Raw genomic sequence first — 25,577 nt, forward strand, 5'->3', positions numbered from 1 at the left:
AGTAAGCAACTCCAAGCTCTCATCTTCCCACAAAAACTCTGAAAAATACACAGAAACTCTCAGAACCAGCTTTGTCAGAACTCTGAAAAACAGCCAAAGGTTGACAGCAACCAAGTGAATGCTGAATCAAGAAAAAGACAATGTGAAAACAGTAGCAAAGCTCTGTGGCATTCTCAAGTGCCCTTCCCTGCCCCTCCCGTGGCAGGTATAGCAGCCCACGTTTCCAACATGGGGCCCTGGACCCAGGTTCCAGAGGGAGCAGATCTTATTTGTAAACTATTGGGTACATTTGTTCTAACCCTGTCTGGGGCTGCCTGAAGGGCTGATGGGAGACACATCTCTCTTTGCCTAACTCAGAACTCAGGCTGGAAAGGGAAAGGCGTTGCTGGGGAAAAGAGCACAGTTCAGACAGACAACCACCACCTGGGAGGAAGACTTGGAGGAGAGTCTTTGAAACATTAGGACGTTTAAAAGCAACCATGTGCACAGAAATATCTGGGCCAGTGATAAGACACATGCTCAGGAAAGACTTGAGAAGCCTCTAACCTTTTACCCTGGGCTGATCTCTAGGCTCAGTACAAGTTGGTTGACTGCTGAAAGGGTTCCCCAGCACAGAGCCAATCTGCAAAGAGTGGGAAAGGGCTTAGGTTTTGTTTTCCTTTTCTTTTTTTCTGGTGTATTTTGTTTCTGTTTTAATCCCTTGTCATAAAAGGAAATTTCTATCAAAACATTTGCTGAACAAATGGAATAAGGAATAAAGGAATAAAGGTTTCAGTGACTACACACAAGGATACAGTCTTCCAAAAATAATTTAGAAAAGTCACTAAACAAATAGATTACTATGGCCTTAAAAAAATCAAAAAAATAATGCAAACCCCAGGAAAGAGGAAGAATCTGATTTCCAGAGTTACGAGATTATCATATTCAAATGTCCAAAAAAAAAGTCAAAAGGCATACAAAGAAATAAGAAAGTACAGCCCATTCAAAGGAAAAAAATTAACTGACAGAAACCATCCCCAAGAAAACCCAGACATCAGACTTATTAAACAAAAATCATTTAAATATGTTCAAAGAGATAAAGGAAAACATGGACATCTAAAAAAGGAAATCAGGAAGATGATATATAAACAAAATGAGAATATCAATAAAAGATACAGGAACTATAAAAAAGAACCAACCAAAAACTCTGGGGCTGAAATGAAATTCATGAGAAGGGTTCAACAGCAGGTCTGAGCAAGTAGAAGAAAGAATCAGCAAATGTAAAGATAGGACAAATGAAAGTACTGAGTTTGGGAAGCAGGAAGAAAAAAGAAGGAAGAAAAGTAAATAAAATCTGAGGAGCCTGTTGAATGCTAACATCTGCATTGTGTGAGTCTCAGTAGGAAAAGAAACAGACAAAGGGGCAGAAAGAATATGTGAAAAAGTAATGGCTAAAACACCCCAAAATTGATGAAATACATGAATCTACAAATCCAAAAAGCTTCAAGTATGATAAACTCAAAGACACCCACACCAAGTTACATTATAATAAAACTACTGAAGAAACGAAGAGAAAATCTTGAAAGCAGCAAAAGAGAAGAGACTTGTTATACACAAGGGATCCTCAGAAAGATTCACAGCTAATTTTTTATCAGAAACCATAAAGGCCAAAAGACAATGTGAAACACACATTCAAAGTATTAGGGGGGGAAAAAAGCTTTCAACCAAGAATTCTATATCCATCAAAACTGTCCTTCAAAAATGAAGGAGAAATTAAGACGTTCTTAGATTAACAAAATCTGAGCCAGTTCATTATCACTAGACTTACCCTACAAGAAATGCTGCAGGGAGCCCTTCAGGTTACAATGAGGGACACTAGAGGGTAACTTGAAGCTGTATGAAGAAATAAGACCTCCAATTAAGGTAAATACATGGGCGAATATAAAAGCCAGTACTACCATGTTTCTGGTTTGTAATTCCATTTCCTAAGTGATTTAAAAAGCAAATGTCTTTAAAAATTATTATAAGTCTGTTATTGGGTATAGAACGTATAAAAATATAAATGTGAAAACAATAATATAAAGGGGGGACAGAGCTGTATAGGAGCAGTTTTTTTAAACTATTTTATTGCAATAAAATATACATAATATTTAACCTTTAACCAGATTTAAGTGCACAATTTCAGGGGCAGTAAGTACATTCAAAATGGTGTACAACTATCATCCTATCCATTTCCAGAACTTTTTCACCATCCCAAAGAAAAGCTCTATATTGATTAAGTGATAACTCCTCCTCTTCCATTCCCCCACGCCTTGGTAACCTCTGTTTTACTTTCCATGAGTAAGAGCAGAGTTTTTATATGCTATTGAAGTTAAGTTGGCATCAATTCAATTAGAATGTTATAAATTTAGGATGTTAAATGCAATCTCCATGGAAACAACAAAGAAAATATCTAAAGAATAAACATAAAAAGAAATGAGAAAGAAATCAAAATGGCTCACTACATTAAAAAATCAATAAACCGCAAAAAAGGCAATAATGGAAGAAATCGGGATCAAAAACAGCAATAAATCATACAGAAGACAAATAGCAAAGTGGCAGAATTAACTTCTTCCTTCTCAGTAATTGCCTTACATGTAAATGTACACTCCAGTCGAAAGGCAGAGACTGGCAAAATAGATGAAAAACACGATCCAACTATACACTGTATACAAGAGAATTACTTTAAATCCAAAGACACATGGGTTGAAACTGAAAGAATGAAAAAAGATACAACATGCAAAAGTAAGAAACTGGATGGCTATAATAATATCAGAAATAAATAGACTTTGAGTCAAAAATAGTCACAAGAAACAAAGAAGGATATAAATAATTGACCCTTATTGATAAAAGGGTCAATCCATCAAGAATAGATAGCAATTATAAACATATATGCATCAAATAACAAAAGCCCAAAGTATATGAAGCAAATATCAACAAAATAAAAGGGAAAAATACAAAGATCTATAGTAATAGTTGGAGATTTCAACACCTCACTTTCAATAATGAATGGAACATTTAGACAGCACATCAATAAGACAATAGAGGGTTTGAACAACACTGTAAAACAATTAGACCTTATAGACGTATGTAGAACACTCTACTGCAGACCTTATATTAGGCCACAAAACAAATCTCAACAAATTCTGAAAGACTGAAATCACAGAAAGTATCTTCTCTGACCACAATGGAATGAAGCCAGAAATCTATAAGAGAAGGAAAACTGAAAAAATGCCCAAATATGTGGAAATTAAATAACACACTCTTAACCAATGGGTCAAAGAAGAAAAAAGAAGGGAAATTAGAAAATACTTTGATATGAATGAAAATAAAAACACAACACACCAAAACTTATGGAATGTAGTGAAGGTACTGCTCAGAGAGAGATTTATAGCATACATGCTTACATTAGTAAAGAAGAAAGGTCTCAAATCAATAATCCAACTTTACACCTTGAGGAACTAGAAATAGGACAGCAAACTAAACCCAAAGCTAACAGGAGGAAGGAACCAGTAAAGGTTAGAAGGAGAGGTAAACACTACTATGATCCAGAAATCCCACTCCTGGGCATATATCTGGAGAAAACTATAATTCAAAAGAGATACATGCATGGGACTTCCCTGGTGGTGCAGTGGTTAAGAATCCACTTGCCAATGCAGGGGACATGGGTTCAAGCCCTGGTCCGGGAAGATCCCACATGCCACGGAGCAACTAAGCCCATGAGCCACAACTACTGAGCCTGCGCCCTAGAGCTCGCGAACCACAACTACTCAGCCCACGTGCCACAACTACTGAAGCCCACGTGCCTAGAGCCCGTGCTCCACAACAAGAGAAGCCACCGCAATGAGAAGCCAGTGCACCGCAAAGAAGAGTAGCCCCCCGCTCTCTGTAACTAGAGAAAGCCCGCACACAGCAACAAAGATCCAATGCAGCCATAAATAAATAAAAATAAAGTTATTAAAAAAAAGATACATGCAGCCAATATTCATTAAAGAACTATTTACAATAGCCAAGACATGCAAGCAACTTAAATGTCCATCAACAGTTGAATGGATAAAGAAAATGTGGGGTGTATATATATGTATATAATATATATATAATGGAATATTATTCAGCCATAAAAAAGAAGTAAGCCAAAGCCAAAGCCAAATATGATAAGATATTGTTTATATGTAGAATCTGGAAAAGAAGACACAAATGAACTTATTTACAAAACAGAAATAGACCCACGGACATAGAAAATAAACTTATGGTTACCAAAGGGGAAGAGGGGGGAGGGATAAATTAGCAAGATGGGATTAACATATACACACTACTATATATAAGACAGATAACCAACAAGGACCTACTGTGTAGCACAGGGAACTATATTCAATATTTTGTAATAACGTATAACGGAAAAAAACCTGAAAAAGATTCTCTCTCGCTCTCTCTCTCTCTCTCTCTCTCTCCCCCTCTCCCCCTCTCCCTCTCTCCCTCTCTCTCTCTCTCTATATGTGTTTATATCTATCTATCTATCTATATACACATATACACATATATATATATACACACACACACACACACATATATATATACATAAATAACTGAATCACTGTGTTATACACCTGAAACTAACGTGACACTGTAAATCAACTATACTTCAATTAAAAAAAAAAAGTAGAGGTAAACAAAATGGAGAATGGAAAAAAATAGATAATTAACTAAAAGTCAGTTCTTGGAAAAGATGAACAAAATGGACAAACCTTTAGCAAGACTGACAAAGAAAAAAGGATGTAGATACAAATAACTAAAACAAGAAATGGAAGTGGGGCCTGACTACAAAATTTAAAGGAATTATAAGAAAGTATTATAAACAACTGTATGCCAACAACTCAGATAACCTAGAGGAAATGGACAAATTCCTAGAAACACACGAATTGCTTAAACTGAGTCAAAAATAAATAGAAAATCTCAAAAGACCTATCACAAGAAGAGAGATTCTCTCAGTAATCAAAAACTTCCCAACATAGAAAAGCCAGGACCAGATAGCTTCACAGGTGAATTCTACCAAACATTGAAAGAATTAACTCCAATCCTTCTCAAACTCTTCCAAAAAACTGAAGAGGAGGAAACACTTCCTAACTCATTCTATGAGGCCAGCATAACTCTGACACCAAAGCCAGGTAACAACATCACAAAAAAAGATATAGGCTAGCGGAGCAGCTGGGCCCGTGAGCCATGGCTGCTGGACCTGCACGTCCAGAGCCTGTGCTCCGCAACGGGAGAGGCCACAACAGTGAGAGGTCCGTGTACCACACACACAAAAAAAGATATAGGCTAATATCCCTTATGAACACAGAGGCAAAATCCTCAACAAAACACTAGCAAGCCAAACCCAACGTCACAGTCTAAGGATTATACACCACGATCAAATGGATTTATACCAGAAATGCAAGGATGGTTCAACATGAGAAAAATCAATCAATATAATACATCATAATAATAGAACAAAAGGGAAAAAAACATGTAATCATCTCAATTGATGCAGAAAAGGCATCTGACAAAATCCAACCGTTTTTATTATGAAAAAGTATTTTTCATAATAAAAACTCTCAGAATCCTAAGTTAGGAATAGAAGGACACTTCCATTTGCTAGTAGTTCCAATAGCTAAAGCTATTATTCGTTCTAAAGCTATTAAAACTAATAAAATGATCTCAGCAAAATTGTAGGGTACAGGACCAACACTCAAATAGCACCTGTATTTCTGTACACCAGGAATGAACAATCCAAAAATAAAATTGAGAGCAATTTCATTTACAAGAGCATATAAAAGAATAAAATACCTAGGAATAAATTTAACAAGAATATGAAAGAATTATACACTGAAAACCACAAAACAGTGCTGAAATGTAAATGACTTCAATAAATGGAAAAGCACCTCATGTTCATGGTTAGAAAAAATTAATATCGTTATGATGTCAATACCAGGACTTCCCTGGCAGTCCAGTGCTTGGGACTTTGGCTTCCAATGTGTGTGTGTGTGTGTGTGTGTGTGTGAGAGGGGGTTCAATCCCTGGTCGGGGAGCTGGGATCCCGTATGCCTCGCAGCTAAAAAAGCAAAACATGGAACAGAGGCAGTGTTGTAACAAATTTAATAAAGACTTTAAAAGAATGGTCCACATCAAAAAAATCAAGAAAAAGAAAAAGATATCAATACTAACAATTTAATAGTATCCTCCTAAAATTCACATTCACCAAAACTTTAGAATGCAGCCTTACTTGGAAAGATGTAATTAGTTATGATGAAGTCACAATGGATCAGGGTGGGACCTAAATCCAGTATGACTGGTGTCCTTACAAGGAGAGAGAAATATGGGCATAGAGACAGAGACACAGAGGGAAGACTGTCATGTGAAGAGAGAGACAGGGATTGAAGTTATGCAGCTGCAAGCCACGGAACATTAAGGATTTCTAGCAAACACCAGAAGGCAAGAGAAAGGCATGGAACAGATTCCTCCGGAGTTCTTTCAGACACAGCACGGCCCTGAGAACTCCTTTATTTGTTTTTTAAGCCATCCCAGTTTGTGGTACTTTGTTACGGCAGCATTAGGAAACTAATAAACCACCCAAAGCAATCTTCAAATTCAATGCGATCCCTACCAAAATTCTAACATCTTTTATTGCCTATTAATGGAAAATCAATCCTTCAATTCACATGGAATTGCAGTGGGGACTGAATAGGCAAAACAATCTTGAAAAAGAAGAACAACATAAAAAGACTCACACTTTGCAATTTCAAAACTTCCTACAAAGCTACTGCAATCAAAAGAGTGTGGTAGTGGCATAAGGATAGATGGTAGGCCAATGGAAGAGAACTGACAGTCCAGAAATAAACCCATATACGTGTGGCCATTGATGTTGGGCAAGGGTGCAAAGACCATCCAATGGAGAAAGAACGGTCCCTTCAACAGATGGTGCTGGGCCAGCTGGATGTCCACCTGCAAAAGGATGAAGTTGGACCCCTACCTCACACCATATAAAAAACTAACTCAAAATGGACCAAGGATCAAGACCATAAAATTTTTAGAAGAAAACACAGGGGTAACACTTCATGACCTTTTAAGTGTTAATAGATTTAGATGTAACACTAAAGGCATGAGCAACAAAAGAAAAAATGATAAGTTGAACTTTATTGAAATTAAAAACTTTCTGTATCAAAGGACGTTATCAAGAAGCTGTCAAACAAAAAACAAAAAATGTTTGCAAATCATATATCTGATTAGGAACTTGTATCTAGAATATATAAAGAACTCCTACAACCCAATAATAATTTTAAAAAAACCCAATTTAAAAATGGGCAAAAGAATCTAAAGAGATATTCCTCCAAAGAAAATATATAAATGCCCAAGAAGTATATTAAAAGATGCTCAACATCAGAGAAATGCACATCAGAGAAATGCATATCAGAGAAATGCAACTCAAAACCACGACGAGATACCACTTCACACCTACTAGGATGGCTATAAAAAAACAAAACAAAACAGAAACGGCAAAGAATAAATGTTGGTGAGGAAGCGGAGAAATTGGAACCCTTATACATTGCTGGTAAGAATGGAAAACGCTGCAGCTGCTATAGAAAACAGCATGGCAGTTCCATGCTCAACATACTAAAAATAGAATTCCCATATGATCCAGCAATTCCACTTCTGGGTATATACCAAAAGAACTGAAAGCAGAGTCTGGAAGAGAGATCTGTACACCCACGTTCACAGCAGCATTATTCACAATAGCCGAAAGGTGGAAGCGACCAGGTGCCTGTGACAGGTGGATGAATAAACAAAATCTGGTCTACACATGCAATGGAATATGATTCTGCCTTTAAAAGGGAGACAATTCTGACACCTGCTACCACATGGATGAACCTTGAGGACGTTACGCCACATGAAGCGAGCCCGTCACAGAAGGACAGATCCTGTGTGATTCCACTCACTGAGGCCCCTCGAGCAGTGAGATTCATAGACACAGGACGTGGAGTGGTAGTTGCCAGGGGCTGGGGGAGGGACTGGGGAGCAGTTGCTTCATGGGGACAGAGTTTCTGTTTAGAAAGATGAAAATGTTCTTCAGACGTATGGTGGCGACAGTTGTATAGTATTGTGAATAATCTTAATGTCACTGAATTGTACACTTAAAATGGTTACGATGGCAAATTTTATGTTATGTATACTTTACCAGAGTAAAAGAATGATTTCAAAATGTGAAGAATGTTATGAATAGAATGGATAGAAAATCACTGGATAAAAGGCTGGAAGCAGCATATTCCAGAGTCCCAAAGCGTGACTCCCAAGACTGCTAGCTCACCTCAGGGGAGAAAGTGCTGTGAAACAGAGAAATCTGGTCCACCCATCTCAACCAACAATCACACTTAACATCACCCACACGTTGAGGTGAGGTGGCATCACGTGCCCCTGAGCTGATTCGCCAAGAGGAACACGAGCTCTGACCTGAACCTAATCGTGAGGCAATGGCCAGTTGCACCAAGTTCAGGGACGCGCTAGAAAACCACGGCTTGGATGCCTCGGCACTGCCAGCGTCACGAGAGATTGCCCAGTGCCTGGAGGCCGTTCTACAGATGGAGGGACACCGCGGAGGCACAGGCACACGTAACGCAGGCCCCTTGACCCGACCCTGGGTTTCAGGAGCCAGTCTTCAAGGACGTGACTGGGCTGCCCAGGAAACATGCCCCCCGCTTCCGTGTCAGGTACGAAGCACGGTCACCTCGCTGCTGTTGGGGAGAAGAATGTTCTCATTCTCGGGAGATGAGGTCCCTGATGATACGGATGAGAGGACAGTACCTGCAAGGACCTCACAGGACCCAGCGGTCAGCTCAGCCGTCAGCACAGCGGTGCAGGGAGACCCAGCACCAGCCCGGCAGGAAGCGAATCGTGTTGTGAGACACGGCCCCCGAGAGAATCGCCGCAGGGAGCGGCCAGAATCAAAGCCCTGGCCCAGGGAGAAGCAGGATGCGGCAGCCGGCAGCAGGGCTGGGCTGTGGGACAGAGGAGCTAAGCAGCTGCAGAGCTAAGAGGATGAGCAGAGAACACAGAGCACCTGAGACCACGACGGAGGCAAGAAGGGAGCTCGCTCTTCTTTTTTTTTTTACATCTTTATTGGAGGATAATTGCTGTACAATGGTGTGTTAGTTTCTGCTTTATAACACAGTGAATCAGTTATACATATGTTCCCATATCTCTTCCCTCTTGCGTCTCCCTCCCTCTTACCCTCCCTATCCCACCCCTCTAGGTGGTCACAGAGCACCGAGCTGATCTCCCTGTGCTGTGCGGCTGCTTCCCACTAGCTGTCTACCTTACGTTTGGTAGTGTATGTATGTCCATGCCTCTCTCCCGCTTTGTCACAGCTCACCCTTCCCCCTCCCCGCGTCCTCAAGTCCATTCTCTAGTAGGTCTGTGTCTTTATTCCTGCCTTGCTCCTTCTTCTTTACTGAAGACCCATCACAAGAAAAGGAGCTTGAACTCCAATGTCAGTGACTCAGGCCAGACAGACAGTGGCCTTGCCGGGAGAAGGCGCCCGGCCTCAACCTGAGCCAGGGTCAGAGCGGGCTCCCTCGGGGGCCTCCAGAGGACAGCGTGCCAGCTCACCTCCACAGACAGCCATCTCCTCGCCCAGACACCACCTCGCACAGTGGCTGGAGAATGAAAGCCAAGTGAAGTAAATATGTCTGCCAGGAGCTGGCTTAACAGAGACACGAAACGCACACCTTGAGTTAAGAGAGGAAAGTAACCATCAGAGCAATCCTGCATCCATCCCGTGAGGCCCTTCCCCACACACCACCCTCTTCCCGACTTGTTTCCCGAGAAGAAAGCCGCCGCCCTGCCCTGCGCCTACTTCCAGGCGGGATGATCGACAAGACACGGTGGAACGTGCTTTGATTTGCTCTGAGAAATGAGATGCAGTTCAACACCACAGTGATTTGTGATGCCATTTACATAATTAAACATACAGTGGCCCGGGGAGGTGAGTGTGGTTTAACGGAGCTACAGAAGAGCTAAAGATAGCAGACGGCTGCAGGCTGGAGGGGACCCCGGGCGGCGCCGCTGACGGGCACAGACGGCCACAGGACGATCTGGCGACGCGCCGAGGGTCTCCTCTATCTAACCGCGCCTTTTAATCAACGTTAGAAGGCTCCTGGTGGACGTGAAGCAGCAGCTGCTGGCGGCCTGTTTTACTGATGACAAACTTAAGGTTACAACGGGGCCACGGATGGCTTTTGGAAGAGTCCACCCAGTCCTGCACTGCAGCTCCTCAACTTACTGACAGCCTGTCTTCCCCCGAGAGACCTGATGGGAGGCTCATCCGAACCGGAGTTGGGAAGTCAGAGGGCCTTGGCCCATAATCAGCCTCGAGGCTGGTCCTGTTTATACCAGTTTCTTTCTTCTCCAACTCCTTCCTCTTCTCTTTTTCAGTCTGAATACTTGCTGACATTTAAAAGTTCCCATAAGCCCCGCATCTCCAGCTCGGCACCCCTGGGCCCACACTCGGGGCAGCGGGCGGCTGGGAGGGGCCCTGGGAGTCCTCACCGCACCCTGCTGTGTCCCGTTGCCAATTCTCACTTGTTTCTGCAGCCTGCTCAGCCACTTCTGATCTAAACTTTCCTTAAAATTGGCTCAGGTTTCTGGCGTGTGCTACCTCATGGTGTCCCCCCCAAGATGCCCTGTGCTCAGTAAGACCAGCATTTCCCATTCCATCTTGGAGAAACCCCTTCTGGCCCTGGTCTGAGTTTGGTGAAGGAGTCCGTGCGTTGTAGACAACGCAGCCTTGGCCTGCCGGGGCACAGGGGCCCCACTGTCAGCACTGTCCCCACAGAAGCTCTGCTTCCTTCTCACCCCACCACCTCAGCCCTGCTTTACTAAGTTAGGTCTCTTTCCCTGGATCTTCTCCAGATAGGTCATATCTCTTTTTTCTTGAGGCAATGCCCTCAAGAAAAGTAGAACTACAATTTTATCAAGGAAATCATAAATACTGTTTGATGTTTTTTTAGATTTTTATCCATGAGGAAACAAATGGGAGGAAGAAGTAGAGACGTGTAACCACTAGCCAGTCTGCAGGAGCAGAAGGACACAAACGAAACACACGTCACGCCTTCTTGCCTCGCTTAACAGGATACACGCAGGTAACCAGACTGAGATAAACAAGGAGCTATGATGGGACCCAGCGGGGCAGCCGGGGAGGACGCAGCACCTACTGAGTGCCTGCAGCAGGCCCCCACCCTGCCTCCAGTGCCCCCTCCCCCGCTCGGTGCCCAGCTCCTGGCCTCCCGGTGAGTCCTCTGAGTCCCCAGAGCAGCTCCGCCCCACTCGCCGTCCCCTCCACCGGGCAAGCTCTGCCCCAGGTGCTCCCCGGTGGCTTCCTCGCTTCGTGCCCGCCCCTGCTCATAGGCTACGTCCCATAGGAAACAGCACACCCAAGAGCCGCGCAAGGGTGATGGAAGTGTTCTGCAACTACGTAGAGGTGATGGTCGCACAAGAATGTGAAGGCAGCAAATGCAGTGAATTAACTTGAAAATGTGTGACCTGAATTCCACCTCAGAAGAGAGAAAAGCACACCTGTCCTCCACTCTCCAACCCAACGCCCTGCACTCCTTCTTTGTGACACGGCCAGGGGGATGTCGCCTAGAGCCCAGCCCTGCTGCAGGGCTCTGGGCAAGGGGCCCTTGAGCCTTAGAGCGTCTGCAGAGCCTGTCCCTACCCCGGCAACAGGAGGGTCTGCACACACACCCGCCGGGACGCACCACAGCACCCAGCACCTGAGCACATCACAGCAACGAGGGACCAGAGAGGCTTCGTTTCCACTTCATACATGTAATGACAGCAAATTCTAATACGCTGAGTTCACGAATAAAAGGAACGACCGGTATTCTTGCTTTAGACTAATGGAATGTTCCTTTTTTTCCCAAGCCACACAAATACATCTGCATTTAATGAGACAGTTGTGCCCACCTGTCAGGTCTAAATGATCAGGCTGCCAAAAAACAGAGCTACAGTGACTCAAATACAGATATACTGCAGAGTTCTTGGGGAGCTCAGGGAAACTACCAGACTTCAAGGAACGGTGCGAGAGACACTTCCTGAGGCCACGCGTGCAGCCCAGCCTCAGAGATGACCCCAGCCGGCGTGGCCAGCCCAGAGCCCAAGACACAGGCCAGGGGCTTTCAGACACGGGCACCAGCTCAGGTCCTTGGACAGGACCGACACCTCGTCTGGGCCTCAGTCCCCTACCCAGTGACAGGCTGGGAACCTGCTCCCAGCTCCGATGGTCTGCAGTTGCACGCCCCTCCCCGCCGAGGTCCCTCCACCGTGAGCCAGCCAGGGCGGCCGTGCGGAGAGCCGGAGCTTCCCGTACCCTTCCCCTCCCCAGTCCCCTCCTGGTGCCCTCTGTGCCTGACGTCCGCCTGCGCTTGCCCTGGCTCCCCCTTTGGCAGGGTGTCGTACGTCTGCTCAGGGGCTCCACTTTCCTGCAGGCTCCCTTCCCCAGGAGTCTAGAAGATGACCACTTGTCAGACCCAGGAAGGCTGGCCACAGACTCACTTCCTCCCGGTGGCCATCTGCTCGTCCACTGTCAGCTTCTCTCCTGGGACCCTTTCAAGGGACAGCCTCCAAGATCAATTGGCAGAAGGTACCTACCCTCATCTCTCCTAAACGCGTCCTTCTAGAAAAGTGGAGGACGGATGCTGCAGTGGCTTAAAACAAAATTCATCTGGAGGCACGTAGTCCCTAAGGAGAGAGGCATCGGGGCTCCAGCAGCAGTGACACAGGCAAAAATCAATCTCCCCTGGACACCAATTAGGGAGAGCACACGGGATTGTCATCTGGCAGCTGAGCCGCTCGAAGCTGCCCACTCTGGAGAGGAAACGCCAGGAAGAATGTTCCTGGACGGGCTGGCCTCCTGCCCCAGCTCCCTCCTCCGCCAACAGCCAGCACCTCGGAAGGAGCTCAGCCCAGGGGGGCCACGGGGTGTTCCGGCACAACGTGCACAGGGGTCTGAACACCCGCCACGGGCCGCGAAGGAGACGCCGTGCGGGCCTGACCCTGAGCCGGCTGCTGGCACGTCTCCTGAGGGAGGCTCTGAAGGGGCGCCCTGCCCCGGCACAGGTGGAGACACTGACGCCCGCAGACACGGCACCAAGGCCGCACAACTGTCTGAGTAACACAGGCGGATGTTCTGGGCTTTTCTGTGGCTCAGCACCCCCTCTCCGGTCCGGGCAGACTGTGGCTCAGAGACCTGTCGCTGTGTCAGCTGTGATTCTTCTACGGACGGACATGGCCTAGGTCCCTGTCTTCGTGTCCCTGTAGATGGAGATTAAAGCCCAGGGCCACAGGGACGTCTGTGCTGCCAGGAACTCCCCACCCAGAACGGGGACACCATCCCCCACCCCCAGGGAAGACGCCCCGCTGGGTCTCTCGGGTGGCCCCAGGTCTGGGGGCTCAGACTCGAGACGCACGCTGGAGTGCTGTGGCCCACTGGGGAGAGAGAAGAAAGCCCAAAGGCCCTGATTCCCCGCCGGTGTGGAAGGCAGCCCACGAAGGCTCTGGGCAGAGTGCCTGCCTGCTGGGGGGCAGGGGAGGTGGGAGAGAGGCAGGAGCTGCTGGTCTCTAGGCCCGACAAGGCCCCAACTCACAAGCTCTGCAGTGTTTGCCCAGGACCCACCCCGGCGGCCAGTGGCCTGGAAGGAGCTACGGCAGGTGAGCAGGGGCCACAGCCCCCCAGCTGAGCGCCTGCAGACCCCTCCTCTTCGGCCTCTGGGAAAGGGTGGCAGGAGCCACCAGGATCTTGGTTTCAGCAGGGAAGTCGACGTTCGGAGGCCAGCTGGAGGGTCCTGAAACCCAACAGCTATTCGCCGTGGGAAGTTCCAGTCGTTGCTGTTAGCTGACTTCCCTGGGCCTTGAAAAATCCCAGGGCTGCCAAAACCGCAGCATCTGTCCACCCACAGCAAAGTCAGAATCTGCTCGTTTTGCAAAAGGGAGCTGAGAAGAAGGCACGTGCGGTGGCCTGGCCCTGCAGGAGGCGCTTGTGGAGGGAGCCCCACGTCGCCCCCGAATGCCGGCTGGGAAGAGCACCGGGACGAGGACCGCAGACTCTTCTCTGGCCCCAACGTCAGTATGTGGCCAGGAAAGCAGTGACTCAGCTGCTCCAGGAGCAAAGCGGCGGGCAGCTGCGAGCCGGAGCACAGCTCAGCCCAGTGGCAAACCCCAACACTTCCCATCCCTCATCTGGTCCCCACTGTCCCTCCTCTACAGGACGCCAGCGACTTTCTGGGTGAGAAGACAGCAGGAGAAGAGGGGAGCCCTCCCCCGGGCAGCCCCACTGGGAGGGAAGACAGGTTGCACCCCTGTCCCTCTGGGCAGCCCCACTGGGGGATCGGGACCCACCCCCAGAGCAGCACAACAAAGGGAGGCCCGGGGACGGACAGAGGCCAAGGCCTAGCTCTCCTGGCAGAAGGTGAAGGGGGCAGGGGAAGGTCAGGCAGGACGAGGGGCCTTTCAAGCCCCTCAGCTAGATCCAGGCCCTCCCCCTGCCCAGGCCTGCTCCCCGCAACCGTCCTCCCAGCCAGCGCGGCCCAGGACTGCCACCTTGTGGGCCGAACATGCACGACAGGAAGAGGCTCCAGGACTCGGCCTCAGGCTCCCATCACCAAGGGCACTAGGATGCTGGCTGTGGTAACAACCACAGTCATTCCGCCTGCTCCAGTGACGGATGAGAAGCAGAATGGGGTCGCTGGGTTCTTCCCCACCTTACCAAACCCGCACAAGCAGCACCGACCTGAACCCCCAGCCCCAGCAGCACAGGCAATGCAACGGCAGGTACCAGGTACCAAGTACCAGATCTGTCTGGTCCAAAGCCTGCCGTGAACTCTTCGGAACAGAAACCCCTTTCCAGGGCCTCAAAGGAGAGAGCTTCATGAGGGGTGAGGGGCGCGTCTGGGGCGGGGGGGACAGCAGGAACTCATGCGCCCCCCACCCCCGCCCCCACTGAGCCGCGCGAGAGCAACGTTCGGTCTGCCGTGTGCCGAGTACCCCCCGGCACCTTCCCCGCATTATCTCGAGACTCTGCAGAAAACCTAGGGACTGACCAGGCACGACCACCGCCCCCTTTACGAGAAGGGACACGAGAGATTAAGTGACGACCAAGGAGCACAGCCAGGACGCAGGACTTGTCCCAGGCAGTCTGGCGCCGGAGCCCAGGCCAGGCCACAGCCTCCAATGTCAGCTGCTGGACGTAACCAAACAATTAAAAATGCTCCACACTAAGATCCTAGACACTCAGGACTGTTCTGGCCAGAGAGCCCAGCAAAGGAGCAGAATCCCCAGCGCCCCCAAGGGAGCAGAGACAGGAATCAAGTTAGGGCAACACAGGCAAATTCTTCTCGGGGAGAAAGAGCAAGGGAGTTCCAGGACAGGCCGGGGGCAAACACCAGCCCCACGGGGCCGCAGGGTGGACGAAAGGGAGAACCACGATCCCTTCTGCAGTCCTGGGGGCTCCAGGGAAAACCAGAGGGCAAGAAAGACGAGGCCACCCTCCATGTCCACCTCTCTCTGCCAGCCTTCCAGAGCCTCTGGAGGTCAAGAGGGCTGTGCTGGGGTCAGCAGAGCAGCAGCCGTCCTCAGTCAGCTGCGTCTTCCCAGGAGGAGGGGGAAGCCTGGGCCTGGACACTGCCGCCAGAGCCCGCGTGAGCATGGGAGGGGGCTGAGCACCTGCCACAGGGCTTTCCGCTTGTGGCCACAGGCGGGGCAGCGCTAACCGGGGCGCACGAGGCTCAGGCTAGGGCAGGAGAGTTAGCACGAAAGCCCGTGGCTCTACTCGCTCAGGGGAGGGCCTGGGAGGGAACGAGGGGCTGAGCCAGGGCCTCGCACTGCAGAGGCTGCCGCCCTCAGCCAGGCCAGCTCGGACGCGACCTCAGTCCCGCCCCTCGTGTCCCGCTCCAGCCCAGGAGGACTTCCCCTGTCTGACTCCACCTGACCTGCTGGAAATCACCGTTCCTCTTTGAGACCTGGCCGGGGCCCAACTGTGGGCAGGTGGCCCGGGAAGAGCCGCGGGCCGCAGCACACTCAGCCTCCCGACGGGGCCTCTTCACAACAGGCCTCTGCAGAAGCCCCCAGGCAGCTGCCTGGACGGCCAATGGCCACTGGGAAGGGACAGCCAAAAACAGTGCACTCTTCGGGGACACCTCTGCTCCCGCACAGCCGTGTGGAGTCCGGGCGGAGCTGGGGGCACGGGCCTGCCACAGGCGCTGCCGGATGTGCAGAACAGAGTGCTGTCACAGCAGCACAGTGACAGCGAGTGACCGAGGGCCCAGGGCCAGGGCGAAGACGGCTGCTCTGCACACGCTCTGCTGGAGGGCTCCGTCTGGGCAGTACCCACAGCCGTTAGGCCCTGAGCAGAGGGCAGGGCACAAGCAGATGAGGGGGGGACTCTGTGGGGACCCCAGAGAAGGTCTCCCGCTGTCCCCAGCCTGCAGCTAGGCACGGCCACGCGGCCACCCTGGGCAACAAGGCTCGTCCAGGAGGGCGCCTGGATCTGGCCCTCAAACTACTGAGTGGGCACGTGCACTATGGTCCCTTCCCCCTCCTGGGACAAGGAACCGCCAGACCACCCCCCACCCTGCACTGTTACCGGGAGGAGCGCATGCCCCTGGGGGCCTCCTCCTCACGTACCTGCTCTCTGCCCTCCTGCACACCGGGACCCCCCTGCACAGCTCGCCTATTTGGGAATGGGGACAGGCAGGAGGCCAGAGAGGGCGCACTCCCCGGGCCCCCCTGGCGGCACTGAGACCCCCGCACAAGCCTTCCTTCTTCCTCTCCCTCCCCCACCTGTCCACTCCTCCCCCCCCATTCCTCCCACCCACTGGCCGCCGTCCATTGTCCAGGCCGCCATGGCCTCTCAGCAGGACTGTTCTCCATACAGCAGCACCTTGTGAAAACCTTCCTGGGGGCCCCTACTGCACCCAAGCTGCACGCCCCCCAGGCCCACAAGTCCCTCCACGGTGGCCCGGCCCCGTCCCCACACTGCGTTGGCAGTGCCCCAGCTCACCGACCCCCGGCCCCAGGCCCCGGGCCCCGCCCCTCCTGTTCCTCCAGGCCTTGACTCCCAGGCCCGCCCCCCAGAGAAGCCCTCGCTGACCCCACGGAGGAAACGTGAAGGAGAGTCACCAGATCTGTTGTTTCTGAGAACGAAGTATCAATGGCCGTGAAAAGCAAACTTCAAGGAGTTTGAGAAGGAAACTCTGATCTCAAGACACTGCAGCAGAGGGCGGGGGCACTTCAGACAGCAGGCGGAGGGGACAGAGCAGCTCCAAGGGGAAGAGAGGGAGGCGAGGCCAGGACGAAGAAAGCCTAGCCAGGACCGGGCCAGCAGGTGCGGACAGGGCTCGGCACAGCGCCGGGTGGGGGGCACAGGGGCCCCTGGAACAGGGCGAAGAGAAGGGCGAGCCAGCAGCAGTGATGGAGTCAGAGCCCAAGACCCTCCGGCCCAGCGTGACCCCCTGCAGTGGCCCTGGGAGCCCAGGCTCAGGTGCACAGGAAGCGGGTGTGGGGCCAGACAGGAGGACAAAGGGAAGGAGGGGCCGAACCCTTCCGGGTCGGGCAGACACCTGGGGTCAAGGTCAAGGTCAGGAGAGCCATGAGACAGCAGAGCAGTAACAACGGCTGGGGAACTGCGGAGCATGCGCCTCACACCGATGGCGAGGAAGGCTTTCAGCTCACGCCTGGCTGAGAAACGGCCAGGTGCGGTTTTTGCTGAGGACCGACTAAGCGCGGACATCTTCCTAGAGGCTAAAATACACCTCGTTTAATCCCCACTACACCTCTGAGCTGCGGGCATCCTCACCACCACCATATGGGGGGGAAACTGAGGTGCAGGAAGACCCCACACGCGGAGCAGAGAACACAGCCGACCCAAGCCTCCAGCGATTGCTGCAGTACCACCCCTGACCAGAGCAAGACCCAGACCTTCCGGTGAGTCATCTGCTCCCGGGCTTCAGACCCCAGTCATGAAACCCGGGGCAGCACCAGCTGGTCTCAAGGAGAAGAAGGAGACAAGGTGAAAGCGAAAAAAGAAAACGGCTCCGGAAGCTTAGAGCACCTTAGAAGAGGAGCCAGTGGTCCCAGTGGCCCCCTGCAGTCATGAAGGGGCTTCCACTCGGGCTGGGACCAGGGCCAGAAACTGGGCTAAGCGACCCGGCCTGAGGTGAGGCTCTCGGGCAGGTACCTGGCCCCCGGCGGCCCCCAGGCCGGCCCGGCCCCAGTCGAGGGGCCCAGCAGCGGCTGGGGCTGGGAACCCTGAGGTGCAAAGCCCTCCGCTCTGGAGCGAACACCAAGGCAGCCCCGCAGAGAGTCTAAGGGACAAAGGAAGACCGGGCACCCGCCACAGACCAGCTACTCCAGGTTCAGGAACCCTCCCCGAGGAGGGTAAGCACACGATGGGCTCCCGTGCCAGCCCGCAGCTGCTTGACATTCCCCAGGGCGCCCACAATGTGCTTCTATTTATGGCCAGCGTGGTAGTGGGAAGACAAGGGCGGCCCTGAGTCCACCGGCCGGCCACAAACGGCTGTGCTGCACACCGTCTGACACCCAGAGCCTATCTGTGCCGTCATCCGTGGCTGCACACCGACAGCCCAGGAACAGGAGGGGAAGGACAGAGCGGCCGTGCGGCAAGGGTGCAGGCCTGTGGGCAGAGGCCACCAGGTGCGTTAGGGGAGGGCCCAGAGGGCAGAGTTAGCAGGAGCAAAGGGACAAGGGGCCAAGCCTAGGCTAGAGGGCGGCAAGGCCGGGTGGCCCAGGGGCATCATGGAAAGGCCTCACACAGTAACCACCCCCCCGACCCCCGGTCCTAGCAAAGCACAGGGCGCCGGAATCCTCCCTTAGAAAGCCTACTGACTCGTCCAGCAGTGGGAGACGCTGCCTGCCGTGGGGAAGAACGCAGGCGGCGGGCTCCCTCAGCCTCTCAAGAGCCCGGGGCCCAGGAAGCACTCCCACCTGGGCTTTGATGAGAGCACGGCCCCTCCACCCCACACCCTTGGGAGTCAGGAGAGCGCAGGGCCCCGTGGGAGCCTAGGTCAGCTTCAGAACGAAGGAGCCCAGGTGAGGGGTGCCGGCTCCTCGGGAAGGAGGACGGGACCTCAGCCCCCATGCAGCGTCCCCTCCGCGCAGAATCATCCCCACTGCTGCCTCCAGACGCAGCTCCTCCTCCCCTCATCCTGGGGGAGGCGGGCCAGACGCAGAGGGTGCAGGCACCCCTGCCCCCACCAGCCAGACGGCGAGCTGGACGCTGCGCCTGCTCCCAGCAGCTCCAGACGCTCCCACTGGACATGGGAGGAAATGAGGCTGGCGCAGGCTGTGCCGTGTCCATAGAGACTCTGCATCCAGGCCCCCAGGTCCCGCAGCAGGGAGCCTTCCAGCCCACCGCCCGACCAGTGCCCAGACCCTTCCTTGATCTGGGGGTGTCAAATGTCCACCTAAAATCACCACCGCAACCCCGCTTCCAGCCAGAGGTGGCCCTAGGACCCCGTTCTGCCGAGGAGGCCCCTAGGGAGGCTGCCCCTCCCACATAAAACAACAAAACCTCACTAGGAAAGGCTTTGGGCCCTTCCTTCTTCCCAACTGGAAAACTGCCGTGATGCCTGGAGGCACAGTAGCCACACTGCAGCCCTGAGGAGGTCGCCGGATCAAGAGGGAAGGAGGACAGGGACCCTGCTCCGAGCCACAGCGCCTGCCAGGCCTTCTGCCCAACGACTTGTCCTTGAAATAAACACACCCCCACCGTTGAAGCCACCGCACCCGGGCTTCTGTTACAGCCAAACTTGTCCCGATGGGCGCACATGCCGTGCTGACCCAGACACACAAGACAGGGACCTGGCTTGGCCACTGAGCAGACATGGGGGTTAGTGAAGACCTGGGACTCTCCCCTGTCCCACTGCTGGGTTTGTCAGCCAAATAACCTCTTTCCCATTCTTTACCCTGCCAGTAGCCAGCAATGGCATCTACCCGCGAGGCAAACATGGTCTGCTAATTGACAAATCTGAAACAGAAAGGAGCAGGCAGAATGGTAGCTCCCCGAAGACTATGTGAAAAAACCACATCAACACACTGAAAATAACCCATGGCCTTCCCCTCTCCCCAGCCTGCTGGCATCCTGGAGCAGGTGTAGAAGCAGGCAGGCGCCAGCCCAGCTCCACCCCAGGGGCAGAAAAGGGACACAGGCCGCTGCCAGGACGGGCCAGGCAGAGGGCCGGCCCCTCAGGACCCACAGGCCAGGCGGACGGACGGACCCTCAGGACCCACAGGCCAGGCGGACGGACGGACCCTCAGGACCCACAGACCAGGCGGACGGACGGCCCCTCGGGACCCACGGGGCTCAGGTGGAGGGCCGGCCCCTCAGGACCCACGGGGCTCAGGTGGAGGACCGGCCCCTCAGGACCCACGGGCCAGGCGGACGGACGGCCCCTCAGGACCCACGGGCATGGAGTGCATGCAGGGGTGCCGGGTCTCCCCCGCCGTCAGGCTCGCCCAGGCCGCAAGAGACCCACTCAAAACAGGAAGGCCCCAGACTCTGAGCCAGGCCCTGGGCCTCCCGAGGGACGACGCGGGAGGTCAGTAAGTTGCCACCTCAGCCCCAGTGCCCATCAGACGGCCCAGGTCAGCCTCCGGGGCTGCGTTTCCCCAAGGGAGGCTGCGTCCCGGGCCCTGGGGGCCCATCAGGCACACAGGTGCCCAGGAGCCTGGCTGAGGCCAGCAGCCGAGTCCCTGGAGAGGCCTAGGAGGGAAGCCTGCCCTCAGCGCCCTGGATCCAGCCCACCACTGGCTCGGCGCTCATCCCCGGCACTAACGGACGTGCCCGGTGACGCATGCCCTGCTACTAAGACGCAGTGGCACCAGGAGCGCACCGCGTTGGCCATCTGCCCCACGAGGTCAGCACTAAGGAGGGTCTCCAGCCTCTGGCGTCACCAGCAGAGGCCCCTCAGACCCGGTAGATGGCCGGGCTGCGAAGCCCCTGGAGCCCCAGCCTCTCACCCAAAGGCACCGAAGGCACCTTGCTCGGCACCCAGAGCGTCGGCCCCACTTCAGAGGGAAGGGCCACCCGCTGTCCACTCGCCACAGGTGCCCCCTCCTCCCTGCTCGTGCCCCGCCCGCCGCCTCGCCTTCCAGGTGGTGAAAATGTGCACAACAGCTGAGGGAAAACAGGACTTTTCCACCTAAGGACGCACCACGGTGCCCCTGTGGGCTGGACAGCCGGACAGGAAACAAGAGCCCAACGAGCTTCCCGGGTGATGCCGCTGGCCCGCCCTCAGCTCTGCAGGGCCCACGGGGCTCCCGGCGATGGGGAGGCGCCTAGACGGGCAGCAGCCTCCGCACTCGGGCCGGACAGTGAGTCCAACGTGCCTGGACGTGGTTTCCTTCCGCTCCCGCCACGTGCCTCCAACCTCACACGGCCAGGCCCCAGGGTCCGGCTGCACACATGTCAGGTCCCTGCGGGGGCCAGGGGGTGCACCTGGCCATCCCTGCCCGGCTCCGGCCACAGTCTACCCTCGCCCGCCCCCCAGCGCCGAGCCCTGCTCGCCCAGCTCCTCCAGGCCTGGCTCCAGCACAGAGCGGCCTCTTTCCTTGCTCTCCTCAGCGAGGGGCTCCCGATTCCCTTTGAGGCCGGGAAGTCTGACCAAGGCGTCCATCTGGGCAGGAGCTGCATCAGGACCGGTCACCTGGAGCTCGTGTCACACAGCACAGCCCCTGCCCTCTAGGACCACGGGAGCCGCATCACCCGTGGGATACACCACATCTCGCGGGGCACAGCAGCAAAAAGGGCCGAGAACTGGGGGGTCCCCGGGCTCCCAACGCCGGTCCAGGAGCCGGCTCCGGGCCTGCTGCACCAGCACCACGGGGGCTGTTAGCAATGTGGATTCTGGCGTCAAATCCACTGTTTCCAGCCCAAGATCCAAGTACGTATATTTTTACTGAGTCCCCAGGTGGTCCTGGCGCACAGCATTGGGCAGCCGGGCCAAAGGCGCAGAGAGCAGAGGGTGCGGGTGGGCGTCTGCCCAAGGCCAGGCTGAACCGGGAGCCCTCCCTCGTTCCGCGCCCCGCCCGCCACGCCCACACCACCCGTGCGGAAGGCCCAAGGCATCTGCCCCCAAATAAATGGACGTATGGAGGCAGGAAACGCGCAGGTCTGTCCTAAGGTCAGCTCCGTGGACTCCGTGTCCTGGTCCCCGGGTGGAGGTGAAGCAGAGAAGAATAAATTTTAACTTTTCCAGCAACGCACAGAGTGCCCGGGGATCGGGGGAGCCCAGACGGGCCCCCACTCGTGCCAGGCTCCCTCCTCGGTCCCCGCGACCCCTGCAGCGTCATGACACAGGCCTGATGTGCCGAGGGCCAGCCGTGAACCTGGCGCCAGCTCTTAGCCCGCGTCTGGGTTCACGCCCTCCCTCCACCCCCAGTTTGTATAAAGTATATGCGAAATAAAACCAAAGGTTTTTTTTGGTGTGTAACCAGCTTAAAATATGGTTGAACCAGTTTTCACACGAGCCTACCTATAGTTTTCCTTTCTCTAAGAATTGTCACATCCTTTAACCACAGGCCGAGTGATTTTAACTTCGACCTGAACAAGGAAAGTAGGAACCCAGGAGGCCTCACGCTACCCCTTCTAACTGACTGCTCCAATTCCCTAAAAGAATGAAGTGCACCGCCACCCCCCCCACCAGCTCCACCACCGCCCTCTGAGCAGATGTGACTGGGGTGGAGGGGAGTGGCCGTGGGCAGGGCGGGGCAGCCCTTACACCAGGCCTGTGGAGGCCCCGCCTGCCTGCGGAGGGACAGCCCTGAACACCAGGAGCCCCCTGGGCCTGGGCAGATTCCTTTTGGTTTGACCTCAGCAGCAGACTTTCTTTCTACTTCTCCCCTCCTGCACCTCTGTGCGTCTTGTTCCTTAGATGATCAACTCCCGAAGGGGAGGCACTGTGCTGGGATCACGTGGTCTTCTGTGCAGCCACTCGTGAGAACACTGAACTACAGAGCCTCTCGGGGACAGCAGCTGTATCAATAAACTAACCCAGTGCCTGACATACGACAGGCACCCAGAGAACATATATATAACGTCATAAAAGAATCGCTCACTGGAAAAGAAAAGAGATGGAAGTTTGTACTTTCTATCAGGTGTACTGCAGTTTCACACTCCTAATAATACGCTCAGGAATCCAACAGGCAGGGTCGTAAGTCTCGCTCTCCCTAAAGGAAGGCTCTGCCAGGCCTTCGCTGCTCCATCCCCTGGGTTTGTAAAGCTCTCGCACCAGAAGACCGAGGCCAAGAAACCGCTCTGTTCTTTCATATTCCTCTCTGGAACGTGGGATCTGGGCTCCAAACTTCCTCCCCGATTCAGAGGGAAGCACACGTCACACAGGCCCCGCTGATGCCCAGGCCTCCACCCCAGCTACACCTGAGGCTCCGCAGCCCTCGTGCAACCGAGCAGGACTCTACGGGGCCCTCCCAGGGCAGGCCCTTCCCCTCCTCGGCTCTAGTTCCTCTCAGAAGCACCCAGAAAACAGTATCTATTGCACACCCCTGAGTTGTTTTACAGATGTGAAAATCCCCACCAAATGGAACACGGTAACTACTTGATGACGAGCAGCCCCCAGGCCTCCTGGAGCCTGAGGACTGACGATATTAGCCCGTGACCCCACCCTGCTACCCACCATCAGCCAGTGTTCCATCAGAGAACTGCGCACCCGCTGATCACACACCCTGCGGCTCCCCTCCCTCACCTGGCCTTGAAAAGTACTTTGCTGAAACCCTTCGGGGAGTTCAGGAGATTGGGGGTGAGCCATCTGTCTCCTCGCAAGAAACCTTTCTCTGCTCCCAGCTCCGCTGTTTGTTCGGCCTCACTGTGCTCGGGCACGGGAACTCGGGGTCAGACACACGCACGTGCAGGAACACGCATCAACACTCGGCAGCTCACCGCAGCGCCGCTGGGCAGGCAACGGGAACACTTCGGTCCTCAGGAGTAGGTTATAAAAATTATTACCTTTCCTTGTTATTAGTTTTATGAACTTTTCCCAGTAATGAGCTCAATTATTCTCTCGTGCAGAAGAGGACTGAAAAGTCCATACTGTAAACGTCAGAGCAAAGAGCGTGCTAAATGTCAGCGCGCTCAGCACCCTCTAGACGAGGCTGCAGGTGCACGGTCGGGGCACGAGCCCGGGGCCCAGGCTGGATCCAGCCTCAGCACTCCGCCCGGCAGGCTCCCTCGTCCCGCCTGGCGGGCACTCAGGGGAGGAGGGAGAAGCCGCTCTGCTCCCCTCAGGTTCTTCTCCCCGTCTTTCTGCTCTTACTTTAAACCCTCCAAAGCACAGTTCTGAGGCTACCTCCGCTAAAGAAGCTGCGACCACACCGACCAAGTGAAGGTGACGGCGGCGGCCTCGCTCACCTCTGCCCGGGCAACGCGCAGAGCAGGCCCGATCGGCCTCACCTCGCCTTCCACACCAGCCACGTGTCTGTGTCTGCTCAGCCCATGCCCAGGGCACGTGGAGGTGTGGGACGTGGTCCTCCCCATCAGCGGCCTCCCACTCACCCAGCACTGCAGGTCCTGCTCCAGGGCGCGACTGGCTGCCTGGGCCACGTGCCCAGACCCTGCCTGGACCAGAGCAGGGAAAGAGGCCACTGGAATCCCACCCAGGGACACACGACAAGAAGCAGGTGAGTTCCTAAAAGGGAATGGCGGCGCCAACTGCACGAGCAAGTGGGCACTGATCAAAAGCAGGGCCCCAACAAGGAGTCATGGACACCTGCAATGTGAAGGCAGCCACGGGGCCCGCGGGTCCTCAGAGCTCTGGCAGGGGGCACCGTCCCCCCAGACGTCCGGGCGAATCCAGGCAGGATGTGTCTTCTTCCCTCTAAAGATACCCTTCCTGCCAAGAAACCCACACCTGGACCGGAGGCAGGAGGGAGGGAGGCTGTGAATCCCTTTCGCTGTGGTGACCCCATTCCAGGTGACAGTCCACCCCTGCAGGCTGCCATGCCTACTGGGTAACTGTCCCAGGCGCCAACGCTTTTGCTCCATCCACACCGATTAACCCTGCATGTCCCCAACCAGGGTCCTTCCCACCAGGTTGTCGGGCTGCCTGTCTGTCCTCACCAGGGGTCTCCCTGCGTCAGGATTCTCCACCAGACGGCCACAGTTCAGAGCACAGCACCCATCCCTACAGCTCCTGGGGCTCCGTCTCAGTTTCGGCGTCACTGGGCAGGCCCCTGGTCCACGGCCTCCTGCGGTGCGTGCACGCGGCTCGCTCATCCTCACCACGTCCAGTGCCGCCTCCTGCCCGCCTGGCTCAGCCCAGCTGCTCCCTCGGCCGACACCATGGCCTCTGCATCCCAGGCACATTCTCTTTGCCTCAGGCTCACATTCACTGTAACGGTTTGGCCGTTTTCAGTTTCTGGTTCAAGTCTGTCTTCCCACTAGACTGGACGTTTCCCAGGGGCGAGGATCCTACATGGCTGCTCCTTCCCGAGGGCCCAGTTCA

General features: G+C 53.7%; 1 protein-coding gene across 1 annotated transcript in view; it reads right to left on the reverse strand.

Annotated features, from left to right (window-relative positions):
- Positions 1-25,577, reverse strand: part of CHCHD6 (coiled-coil-helix-coiled-coil-helix domain containing 6) — a 125,378-nt gene that overhangs the window by 82,697 nt on the left and 17,104 nt on the right. The window lies entirely within an intron of this gene.

The sequence above is a fragment of the Pseudorca crassidens genome, chromosome 10, assembly GCF_039906515.1.
Source record: "Pseudorca crassidens isolate mPseCra1 chromosome 10, mPseCra1.hap1, whole genome shotgun sequence".
In the NCBI taxonomy this organism is placed as follows: domain Eukaryota; kingdom Metazoa; phylum Chordata; class Mammalia; order Artiodactyla; family Delphinidae; genus Pseudorca; species Pseudorca crassidens.